At 36.9% G+C, this 11,017-nt stretch overlaps 1 pseudogene; it reads left to right on the top strand.

Moving 5' to 3' along the window:
• The first annotated feature begins 7,355 nt into the window (after positions 1 to 7,355).
• On the top strand, positions 7,356 to 10,502 carry LOC100398798 (ATM interactor pseudogene; annotated as a pseudogene).
• Positions 10,503 to 11,017: the final 515 nt, after the last annotated feature.

The raw sequence follows: 11,017 nt of genomic DNA, 5'->3' as shown, positions 1-11,017 counted from the left end.
AAAACCCTAAAGACTCATCCAAAGAGCTCCTAGAACTGGTAAATGAATTCAGCAAAGTTTCAGGATACAAAATTAATGTACACAAACCAGTAGCTCTGCTATACACCAACAGTGTGTAAGCTGAAATTCAAATCAAGAAGTCAGTCCCTATCACTATAGCTGCAAAAACAATAAAATACTTAGGAATATGCTTAACCAAGGATGTGAAAGACCTCTACAAGGAAAACTATAGAACACTGCTGAAAAAAATCGTAGATTACAAACAAGTGGAAATTTATCCCATGCTCATGGATTGGTAGAATCAATATTGTGAAAATGACCATACTGTCAAAAGCAATCTATTATTTTAATGCAATAACCATCAAAATACCACCATCATTCTACACAGAACTATAAAAACTAATCCTAAAACTGATATGGAACCAAAAGAGCGTCCACATAGCCAAAGCAAGACTACGCAAAAAGAACAAATCTGGAGGCATCACATTACTCAACTTCAAACTATACTTTAAGACCATAGTAACCAAAAGAGCATGGTACTGGTATAAATGAGGCACATAGACCAATACAATAGAACAGAGAAGCAAGAAATAAAACCAAACACTTATAGCCAACTGATCTTTGACCAAGTGAACAAAAACATAAACTGGGGAAAGGACACCATATGTAACAAATGATGCTGGGATAATTCGCAAACCACATGCAGGAGAATGGAACTGGACCCCCATTTCACACCTTATAGAAAAATAAACTCCAGATGGATTAAGGACTTAAAACTAATACCTGAAACCATAAAAATGTTAGAAGATAATATCAGAAAAACCCTTCTAGACATTGGCTTAGGCAAAGACTTCATGACCAAGAACTCAAAAGCAAATGCAACAAAAACAAAGATAAATAGATGGGACTTAAACTAAAAATCTTCTGCACAGCAAAATAAATAATCAGCAGAGTTAACAGAAAACCCACAGAGTGGGAGAAAATCTTCACAATCTATACATCCAACAAAGAACAAATATCCAGAATCTACAAATAAACAAAACAGTAAGAAAAAAAAGTCCCATAAAAAGTGGGATAAAGACATGAAAAGACAGTTCTCAAAAAGGATATACAAATGGCCAACATGCATATGGAAAAGGGCTCAACATCACTAATTATCAGAGAAATGCAAATTAAAACCACAACTCAATGCCACTTTACTCCTGAAAGAATGGCCATAATAAAAAAATCAAAAAATAATAGATGTTGGCATGGATGTGGTTAAAAAGAGAACATTTTTGCACTATTGCTGGGAAAGTAAACCAGTACAACCACTATGGAAAACAGTGTGCAGATTCCTTAAAGAACTAAAGGTAGATCTGTTTGATGCAGCAATCCCACTACTAGGTATCTACCCAGAGGAAAAGAAGTCATTATAGGAAAAAGATACTTGCGCATGCATGTTTATAGCAGCACAATTTGCAATTGTAAAAATATGAAACCTGCCCAAATGCTCATCAATCAATGAGTGAATAGACAGAATGTTATATATATATATATGTAAATGTTATATATATATGTATATAACATATATACATACATACACATTTGAATACTACTCAACCATAAAAAGGGACAAAATAATGTCATTTGCAGCAACCCGGATAGAATTTGAGACTATTATTCTAAGTGAAGTAATTCAGGGATGGAAAACCAAACATTATATGTTCTCGTTTATACATGGGAGCTAAGCTACGAGGATGTAAAAGCATAAGAATGATACCTTGGACTTTGGGGACTCAGGGTCAAGGGTCAGGGGTGGTGGGGATAAGGGTTACTACACATTGGGTATGGTGTACACTGTTTAGATAATGGGTGCACCAAAATCTCAGAAATAACCACTAAAGAGCTTATTCATGTAACCAAACACCACCTGTTCCCAAAAAACATATTTAAATAAAAAATAAAAAGTGAAAAATTAAAAAAAAATTGAGATGACTTTCAAAATATGAAATCAAGATTTGCCTTTAATAAAACATTAAACATACACACATACACACAAAGTGAGCATTAGGACATAGCACATTAATTAAGGAGTACACTTAGGATCAATACCTGTGTAAGAAGGAAGGAAAGCTGGATTGGGCATAGGGAGAAGTTGAGCTGTCACAATCTCATTAAAGGCCTCCATTGACTTCTTTGTGAGCCTTCAAATGAGGATGGTTCTTCCGAATCATGCTGAGTTGGAGTGAAGGAGGCAAGCATTTATATCTTTTCATAGATGAGCTATTGGATGCAGGCTATCCCTGGAAGGAAGTGTTGCTTTGGATGAGGTAATTTTCTTCAGTCGACAAAATTCCCAATAAGAGTGAATCACAACACGCTACCTTCCAGTAGCACTCTCAGGGTTTAGGGAACTAAGTGCTTCATTCCCAAAAAGCAATTTTGCTGACACATCACATTGTGTACTACAAAGTCCAGATAAAATGTAGCTGAACACTGAATTAGATATATGAGCTTTCCAATTACGTCCTAGGTTGTTGACATTTGGAAACAGATTGCATAGCACTTCTAGTCCTGGCAACGAGACATTGTTTAAATCCAGAAGAGGAAGATTTCAGCAAGACATTTTATGTCCTTTTTCCTCCTGTAATAAATATTCTAGTGAACCATTGCCTCTATGTGACGTTAGGAGTGAGAGACACTCAGACTACACAAAATACAATTTTTGTCTTAGAAAAAATAACCATGGGAATATGTCCAATGGGGTGTTGTCTTCTTTCTCCAGAAAACATCAATTAACAAAAGGGAAATTTAGAAGCAAATTCACTACACATAAGTTACATAATAAGGTATTGTTTTATTTGTTGCTATGCTAACAAATTTCAAAATTGATATGAGAAAATTTAAATTAATAATATAGTTTGAATCTCTCTTTAGATTATAATTTGAGCCAAAATATGAAAAATATTAAAATAATATATCAGCTCCTTTGTGGTTTTGATATTTGCACCATGTAACTCATTATTTCGCTATGACCTTATGGTATTTAATCCTCTGATTTTATAGTCAGATTCTATAACAATTCAAATAATCATTAAAAATAAAATATTAACACTAAAAAGAAACATCAGGATTGTATAGTATAAGAATTCTCATTTTTCAAATTAAAAAGCAGAGATTATGTTAGGTGAAGTCTCTGGAGTAAATATTTAGAGGCAGAATTTGGACTTTGGGAAAAAAAGAGCAAAAGATTTACCTGTGCAAATTAGAAATCGTTTTTGAATTCATACTCTTCTTTTTAAATATAGTGTTGCCTATTTTCTTTTCTGCTCATGTACTAACATTGTCAAAAATTGTAACTGCACTTTTAAAAGATAAAATTATTTTCTTAAATTCTTGATAACTACCTAAGCGAACAACAGCAAAAACAATAAATGTAAAAGCTAAGGGGATAATAAAGTTGTAAAGATTCATATTTGATCACATTTAATCTAAGGACTGATTTCATAGACTGCATTCAAAAACTACGACACAACAAATTTAAAGAAGGGACTCAAAGTTGTTCTAAAAGTGTTAATATTTTCTTACCTTCATCACTCTTCTCATCTTCCTTATTAATAGCACACCAGGAAAACTACTTCGAATCAAAGTAGAGTCACGGAACTCAGAAGACAACTTTCAGATATTCATATGGTCATTTAGGTAAAAGCGATCATAACTGGTAAATTCGAGAATTACCTAATGGAAAATCCTTTAAGAAACAACAACAAAAAAATTTCTATCTCAAGGCTAGGGTTGCTTTCTACATCTAAAACAATGAGGCCCAGACATTTCACACATAGGTTTAATAAGAAATACTAAGTGTGTAATATATACAGTGGTGCTGATGTCCTTCAGAAATAAACACTGCCTAATTATTCACAGGCTGTAGCATTCTAGGGTGACAGATAGTACAAAGAGCAAAGTGAATATCCAAGTTAATAAACTACCCAATAATCTCTTTAAACGAATATATTGCATCTACTTTAACATTTAATCTCCAGAGTACACGGAAACAGCAGGAAGTAATATAGAAACTTCTACTGTAAAATCTCTTTCTCTCTCTCTCATATATATAGATATAGATAGAGATATATTCTCTCTATATACATATATAATATATATAAAGTCTCTCTCCATATATATAATATATATATATATATATTTAATATGCATATTAAAGAGAGAGAGAGAGAGAGATCTAACCCTAGTCAGACCCTGCCCATCTTCTAAGGCCTATTGTAAGTCTAATCAGTTCCTTAGGATTGACTTTCCACTGAGCCTATTATTGCACTTCAAGTCTATGCCTTATCACTCTTTGATTGTCCTTATTCAGACCTCCTCCAATTTGCAAGGTCAGACAATATTTCAATTTTCTTTGTGTGGCAACCTTAGTGACAGCTAACAGAAGGAATTCAGGGTGGGGGAGGACAGTGTCAGGAGTCAATAACACGTGGGTCACCTACAAAACATAAGCCTATGAGAAAGATAGCTGGTCATTTTTAAACTATAAAGGGATGTTGGGGATGATAAATTTATTCTAGCAAAATGCTTATTTTCTCTATGATATTGGGCATTTAATTTCATCTCATTCTGTTTCATTTGCCTTCAAATTATAAAACTCTGGTTTCCTTTTTGCTGGTGTAATTTTCTCTCATTATTTACACAGGATGATTACATATTTACTCTAGAAGAGAAAGAATATATATTTAAAGACCTTTGTCATTGAACCAGCTATGAAGCTTTAATCTATTAAGAATAGCCTTTGAGTGCTGTAAATGCTTTTTATCTTTGTGTGAATTACTGTTTGGCATGCCAATAGCAGACATCAAAAGGACCCCTAAGTTCCCCAAGAGATAAGTGGCCAAGCCTCTTTGAGTTTTCTGACAATTCGTTGACAAAAGGTTGTTCCAAAGGTAGTCGTTATGATTGTTCTAACTATAGGAAACACTTTGCAGGTTGGAAGGCTTCCTGGAAAGCCCTCCCCTACTTCAGCAGCACACCTCAAGCAAGAGTACAATGATGTACCCCCAACACATTCCTGGCTCCATAGTCTTCAACACTCACTAGCATCTGTTTTCTTCTTCTTTTTTCTTTCTAAGAGACAGAGTTTTGCTCTCTCTCCTAGGCTAGAGTGCAGTGGTGTGATCATAGCTCACTGCAACCTCATACTCTTAGGCTCAGGCCCATGCAATCCTGATGCCTCAGCATATGGAGGAGCTGGTCCTACAGGTACATGCCATCATGCCTAAGTTTATTATTATTGTTGTTGTTGTTGCTCTTCCTGACAAAATCCTTTCAGGGAATAATAAGTAGGGGCTGGAATAATTTATGTTCATGGATTCAGAAAAATGCTACCTAATTTGTGTCATCTCTTCTGAACATGTCTGACAAGAAAGTTTTTCTCAGGAGGATCTATGTCACTCCACGCCATTCCTCCCTTGCCCAGTTCCTTACTTGTCTCATGTCTTTTGCCTGAAAATCAAATCACCAGAATCTGCTCTGTTAATAACAATCATCATCACAGTAGCTCCTATGGACCAATCTCTATATTAACTTTATCATAATAGACATAAACTGGAAATAGCCCAGGACGCAAAGTGAATGAAGTCTTACCCAAAGAGTATGTACTGTATAATTCTATTTATATCAAATTCTAGAACAGACAGAACTAATCTAGGTATAAGTAAATCAGGACAGTGCTTGCTTCAAAGAATGCAGGTAAAGATAAACTGAAAAAGGATGGTCATATTACAGATGTTAATAGGGTTATTAGTTATACAAGTATATTTATTTGTCATAGCTAAGCAAGTATATACTTAAGATTTGCCCATTTCATTGTAGGTTTTGTACACAAAGAAAAATACAGCAAACAAATGTTCAATTCTGGTTAACAGTGTATCTGAAGTTTGCAGAGGAAAGTGCCATTTGCTTTGAACTGCATCACAAAATAATATTTGTTAGACTGATGAATTTTAGAAAAATTGCTATATTGATATGAAATAAAGCTAATAAAATAAGATGTTAACAAATAGTATAGATCTGTGGGTGTTCACTGTAAAATACTTTCAACTTGTGCTATGTTTGAAATGTTTCATTCATAAACTAATCATGGTGGGAAAGGAGTGCTAGTTAATTGTTCTTGTCAGTTTGTACCTAGTAAGCTGTATTAACTTTCTGAGAATTTTTGTGCAAATACTATTGTTACAGGAAAGGGATCCTAATCCAGACCCCAAGAGAGGGTTCTTGGAACGCACACAAGAAAGCATTCAGGGTGGGTGCACAGTGCAAAGCAAAAGCCAGTTTATTAAGAGATTAAAGTGGTGAAAGGATAGCTGCTCCATAGACAGAGTAGGACGTACCTGAAAGTAAGAAGAGGAATGCATCCACCCTAGGTACAATGCTTGTATATATGGGGAGATGTGTTCGGCTACAAGGGTTTGTGATAAAGGATTAATTTCCTTACTATATTTTGCAATAATCGATATTATTATCTTTAAATCAAAATTAGGAATGCTTTTGTTCTTCAGATATCAGGATATCTGGATGCTCCCAAGTCTGGATCTGTGTTAGTAAACATTATTAATGTGTTCCCTTAACTGTAAACATCTAGAAGCTAGGAATGCCTAATTTTCTGGGAATGCAGCCCAGCAAGTCTCAGCCTCATTTTCCTAGCCCTCACTCAAAATGGGCTCGCTCTGATTTGAATGCCTCTGATACTATTATTCTTTCGCTTATAGAAACTCCATGACCAAACAAAATTCCTAGAATATCTCAGCGAAACAAGGACACTAGGTATAAGAATGGTAATTATATTATTTAATTATTTTTTTACTACTATTTGAATGACTTCATTAAGTGTTGAATGAAAAATTTAAACTTGACTAGTAAATAAGTCAAAATAACTCAGCCTATGAATTAAGTCTAATTTTTGTTATGAGTTAGAACTTACTAAATAACATGGACTAAGAAATACAACAAACAAAAATGTTCAACTTTACAAACTTTATTTTTTTAACAGTTGTAACTCCTAATATAGAAGGTCCTGGCACCATCTGGAGTCATGACTAATCTCATGTACTTTCCCTAGAGGATAGAATCAACACACTGACCATAATCTCTTTAGCCATAATCTCCTTTAATCTTTTAGAATCTCATTAGAACTTCCCCCAAACTCTGCAATGGACCTACTGTCAACTTCATTTAATGTATCCTTTTGTAACTCATTATCTTAAATGAAAAATATGTTACTTTAGAAATGTTGGAAAATGTCGAAAAGAATGAGAGTAAATGATTTAACTCATATTTTACCAAAGAAAACATTTTATCAGCTCGGCGGCCGTGCGGGGAGCCATGGCGGCCTCGGAGGCAGCGGCGGCAGGGCGCCCGGCTTTGGCTGCGGGTACCCGGGCCGTCCTGGCGGCCACAAGAGGAGCTGCCACCGCCACCTTGGGCCCGTGGGTGCCCTCGGAACCCCGACTGGGGGCAGCCGACCGCCACCCACGGGGGCGACGCAGCAGCCCGCGGTCCCCGCGCTAAAGGCCGGGGAGCCGATCAGCCATGGGGGAGCGAGCTGCCCAGGAGTGCGGACCAGCATCCTGAGCGCGGTGCGCGGACCAGCGCCCTGTACGCCGACCAGCATCCTGTGCTTCGTGCACGGGAGTTGCAAGACCCTGCCCAACACCCTGGCGCTCAGCCTGCACCTGGCCAAGAGACAGCGCCTGCAGGATGGCATAGTCAAATCAAGAACAAGAAAAGATTTGAAAACTGTACCGAAATTCTACTGCTGTCCAATCGAAGGCTGCCCCAGGGGCTCTGACAGACCATCTTCTCAATTTTCTCTTGTAAACAGCACTTTATGAAAATGCATGCAGAGAAGCAGCACAAATGTAGTAAGTGCAGCAATTCATATCGTATAGAATGGAACTTAAAAAGACACGCAGAGGACTGTGGCAAGATCTTCCAGTGCACACGTGGCTGTTCCTGTACCAGTAGAAAGGCACTGCAGTCTCAGTGATCTACCGAACCAGCCTCGAGATCCCTGCAGAACACAGGGATCCACCTAGTAAAAAGAAGGAAAATGGAAACTGCTTGCAAAACTGGAAGGTATCCAATAAGACCACTGAATCATTGACAACCAGCCAGTCCCTAGACCAGATATTCAAGAACTAGAAGATTCAGAAATAAAGCTAGAACCATCTTCTGAAGACTCCTGTGGCTCTAACACTGAAAAGCAGACTCTTGCAATACTGCCAAGATATCCTCAAAAGTGGCTTTGGTTAAACTACCAGTGATGCAGTTTTCTCTCTTGCCTGTCTTTGTGCCTACAGCCGACTCCTCAGCCCAGCCCGTGGTAGTTAGGTGTCAATCAGGGCTCTGCCACAGGGGCTGTGCGCTTGCTGCCCTTGTTGGCAGGAACACTGATCCTTGGCCTAGACTCAGAGGCTTACTCTCTAAAGGAGAGCCCACCTCTTTTAAAAACTGCTAATCCTGCTGCTGTTGAGCCAATAAGTACAGGTGTTCAAGTGAACTTGTGTAAAAGTCCATCTGCTCTTCTACAAGAACTAGGGAACCCATGTCAAAAGAACAGCATTTCTTCCATCAGTGTGCAGACAGATCTGTTTTATGCCTCACAAAACAACTTTATACCTTCTGCACAGTGGGCCAGCACTGATTCCTCTGTGTTGTCTTGTTCTCAAACTGATTTGTTGTTTGATTCTCAAGTTTCTCTTCCCATTAGTGTTCACACTCAGACATTTTTGCCCAGCTCTAAGGTAACTTCATCTATAGCTGCTCAGACTGATGTATTTATTGACACCTGTTTCCAGTCAGTTTCTTTGAGTCTCCAAAGAAACTCAAACCAGTGGGATACAAAGTCCAACGGATGACCACATACAGATGGACCAAGCTACAATGTGTGGAGACAGTTTTTGAGAGTGTTCATTCATCATATAATGTTGCTACAGGTAACATTATAAGTAACAGCTTAGTAGCAGAGGCAGTAACTCATAGTTTGTTACCTCAGAATGACCCTAAGACTTTAAATCAAGATATTGAGAAATCTGCACCAATTATGAACTTCAGTACACAGATTAGTATGCTTCCTTCACAGAACATGACAGATAATCAGACCCAAACCATGGATTTATTAAGTGATTTGGAAAACATCTTGTCAATTCATCTGCCTGCTCAGATGTTGGATCATCGTAGTTTTTTGTCTGACACAAATCTTGGACCTGACACCCAGCACCCATCTGGCCCATCCCAGAATCCTGGAATCGATTTTGATTTCAGTGTTCTTCTGAGTCTCAAATATCCAGACTCAAACTGAAAAGAGTGAACTTAGCACCATGAACACAGAGCCAGTCTTGGAGTCACTGGATATAGAGACTCAAACAGACTTCCTACTTGCAGATACCTCTGCTCAGTCCTACTGGTGCAGGGGAAATTCTAACTTCTTAGGCCTTGAGATGTCTAACACACAGACACAGACAGACTTAAACTTTTTCTTAGACAATAGCCCTCATCTGCCTCTGGGAAGTATTCTGAAACTCTCCAGCTTTTCCGTGAATACTGATTCATCTGACACAGAGACCCAAACTGAAGGGATCTCCAGTGCTAAAAATATACCTGCTCTAGAAAGCAAAGTTCAGTTGAACAGTACAGAAACACACACCAGGAGTTCTGCGTTTGAAACCCTTAGGGAGCTTGTTCTTCACCAGCAATGAAACTCAAGCAGCAATGGACGACTTTATTCTGGCTGATCTGGCCTGGAACACTATGGAGTCTCAGTTCAGCTCTGTAGAAACCCAGACCTCTGCTGAACCACGCACAGCCTCCAAATTCTAAAACCAAAAGTGGAGTCCATATGTGAGATAGCATCTACCATTTCCTCTGGATTTAACTACAGAATGGGGACAACAGTATTCTATTGAATGTAGTTTCTGATGCAGTTGCTTAGCTTCTTTGAGGTTCTTTGCCTTTTGTACTTGTAAACATGAAATTTGTGTATAAATGCGAGTCTGTTCTAAAAGTGTGAGATGTTGATCTAAAAAAAAGAAAGAAAACATTTTGTATATTTCCTCTTTTTAAAGATCTATTTTTGCTCAGAGATCTTTTCTGGGTATACTTTTGCATCACTGTCTGATTTTTTGCCCCTAGATGTTATCTGAGCATTTTCAACATTATCATACTTGCCATTATTTTTTATTATTATATAGCGTTTCTTGAAATAAATACATTGTTATTCTCCTAGCATTCATTTATTTTATGCCTCATCAAAAAATATTTATGGCGTGCTTCCATGTGCTACATATTGAGAAAACCCAGGCAGCAAGATAGAGATTATTTCTATCTTCATGGAATTTACAGCCTAACAGAGCTCATTGACATTTAAAAAAAACTATCCAAGTCAATAAATCAGCACAAATTGTGTTATGCATTATAAAAGAAAAAAATCAAAAGTTGTTTGAGAAAGGATATTGGAGAGCCTAATATTTACAACAACCAACCCGTATCTTTTGGGTTTTATGTCTACATGTTTATTTCTCTTATCTTTCAATTGAATTACAAACTGGGAAGGTGGAGATTTTTTTTTGCTTATCATGTTTATACTTCCATGTGACAGTAAATGTAGTATGTTGAACACAGAACACTAAATAAATATATATTCAATAAATTAATGATTTTTCTTTAGGCATTTGTCTCCCTTTCAGGTTTTCTTGTTTTTGTTGGGGTTTGGTTTTGGTTTTGTACTGTGTTTTGTATATTTTATCACATAAAAATCATGGTGAGCCCTAAACAGTTTGATTTATAGATATAATTTTCAAGCACAAGGTAAACGTTCTAAAGAAAAAGAAATGTCTGAATATATTTTCTCATGAGTTTGATATTCAAAGTTAAATTATATGTTAAAAATGCGTTTCTGTGGTTTAGTGACAGATTAAAATACTGATTTATCTTTATTATAAAGGAATAAATCCTATTATTATAAATT

Source organism: Callithrix jacchus, chromosome 17, assembly GCF_049354715.1.
Source record: "Callithrix jacchus isolate 240 chromosome 17, calJac240_pri, whole genome shotgun sequence".
NCBI lineage: Eukaryota > Metazoa > Chordata > Mammalia > Primates > Cebidae > Callithrix > Callithrix jacchus.
The sequence above is the reverse complement of the archived record's forward strand: the minus strand, read 5'-3'. Positions and strand labels throughout refer to the sequence as shown.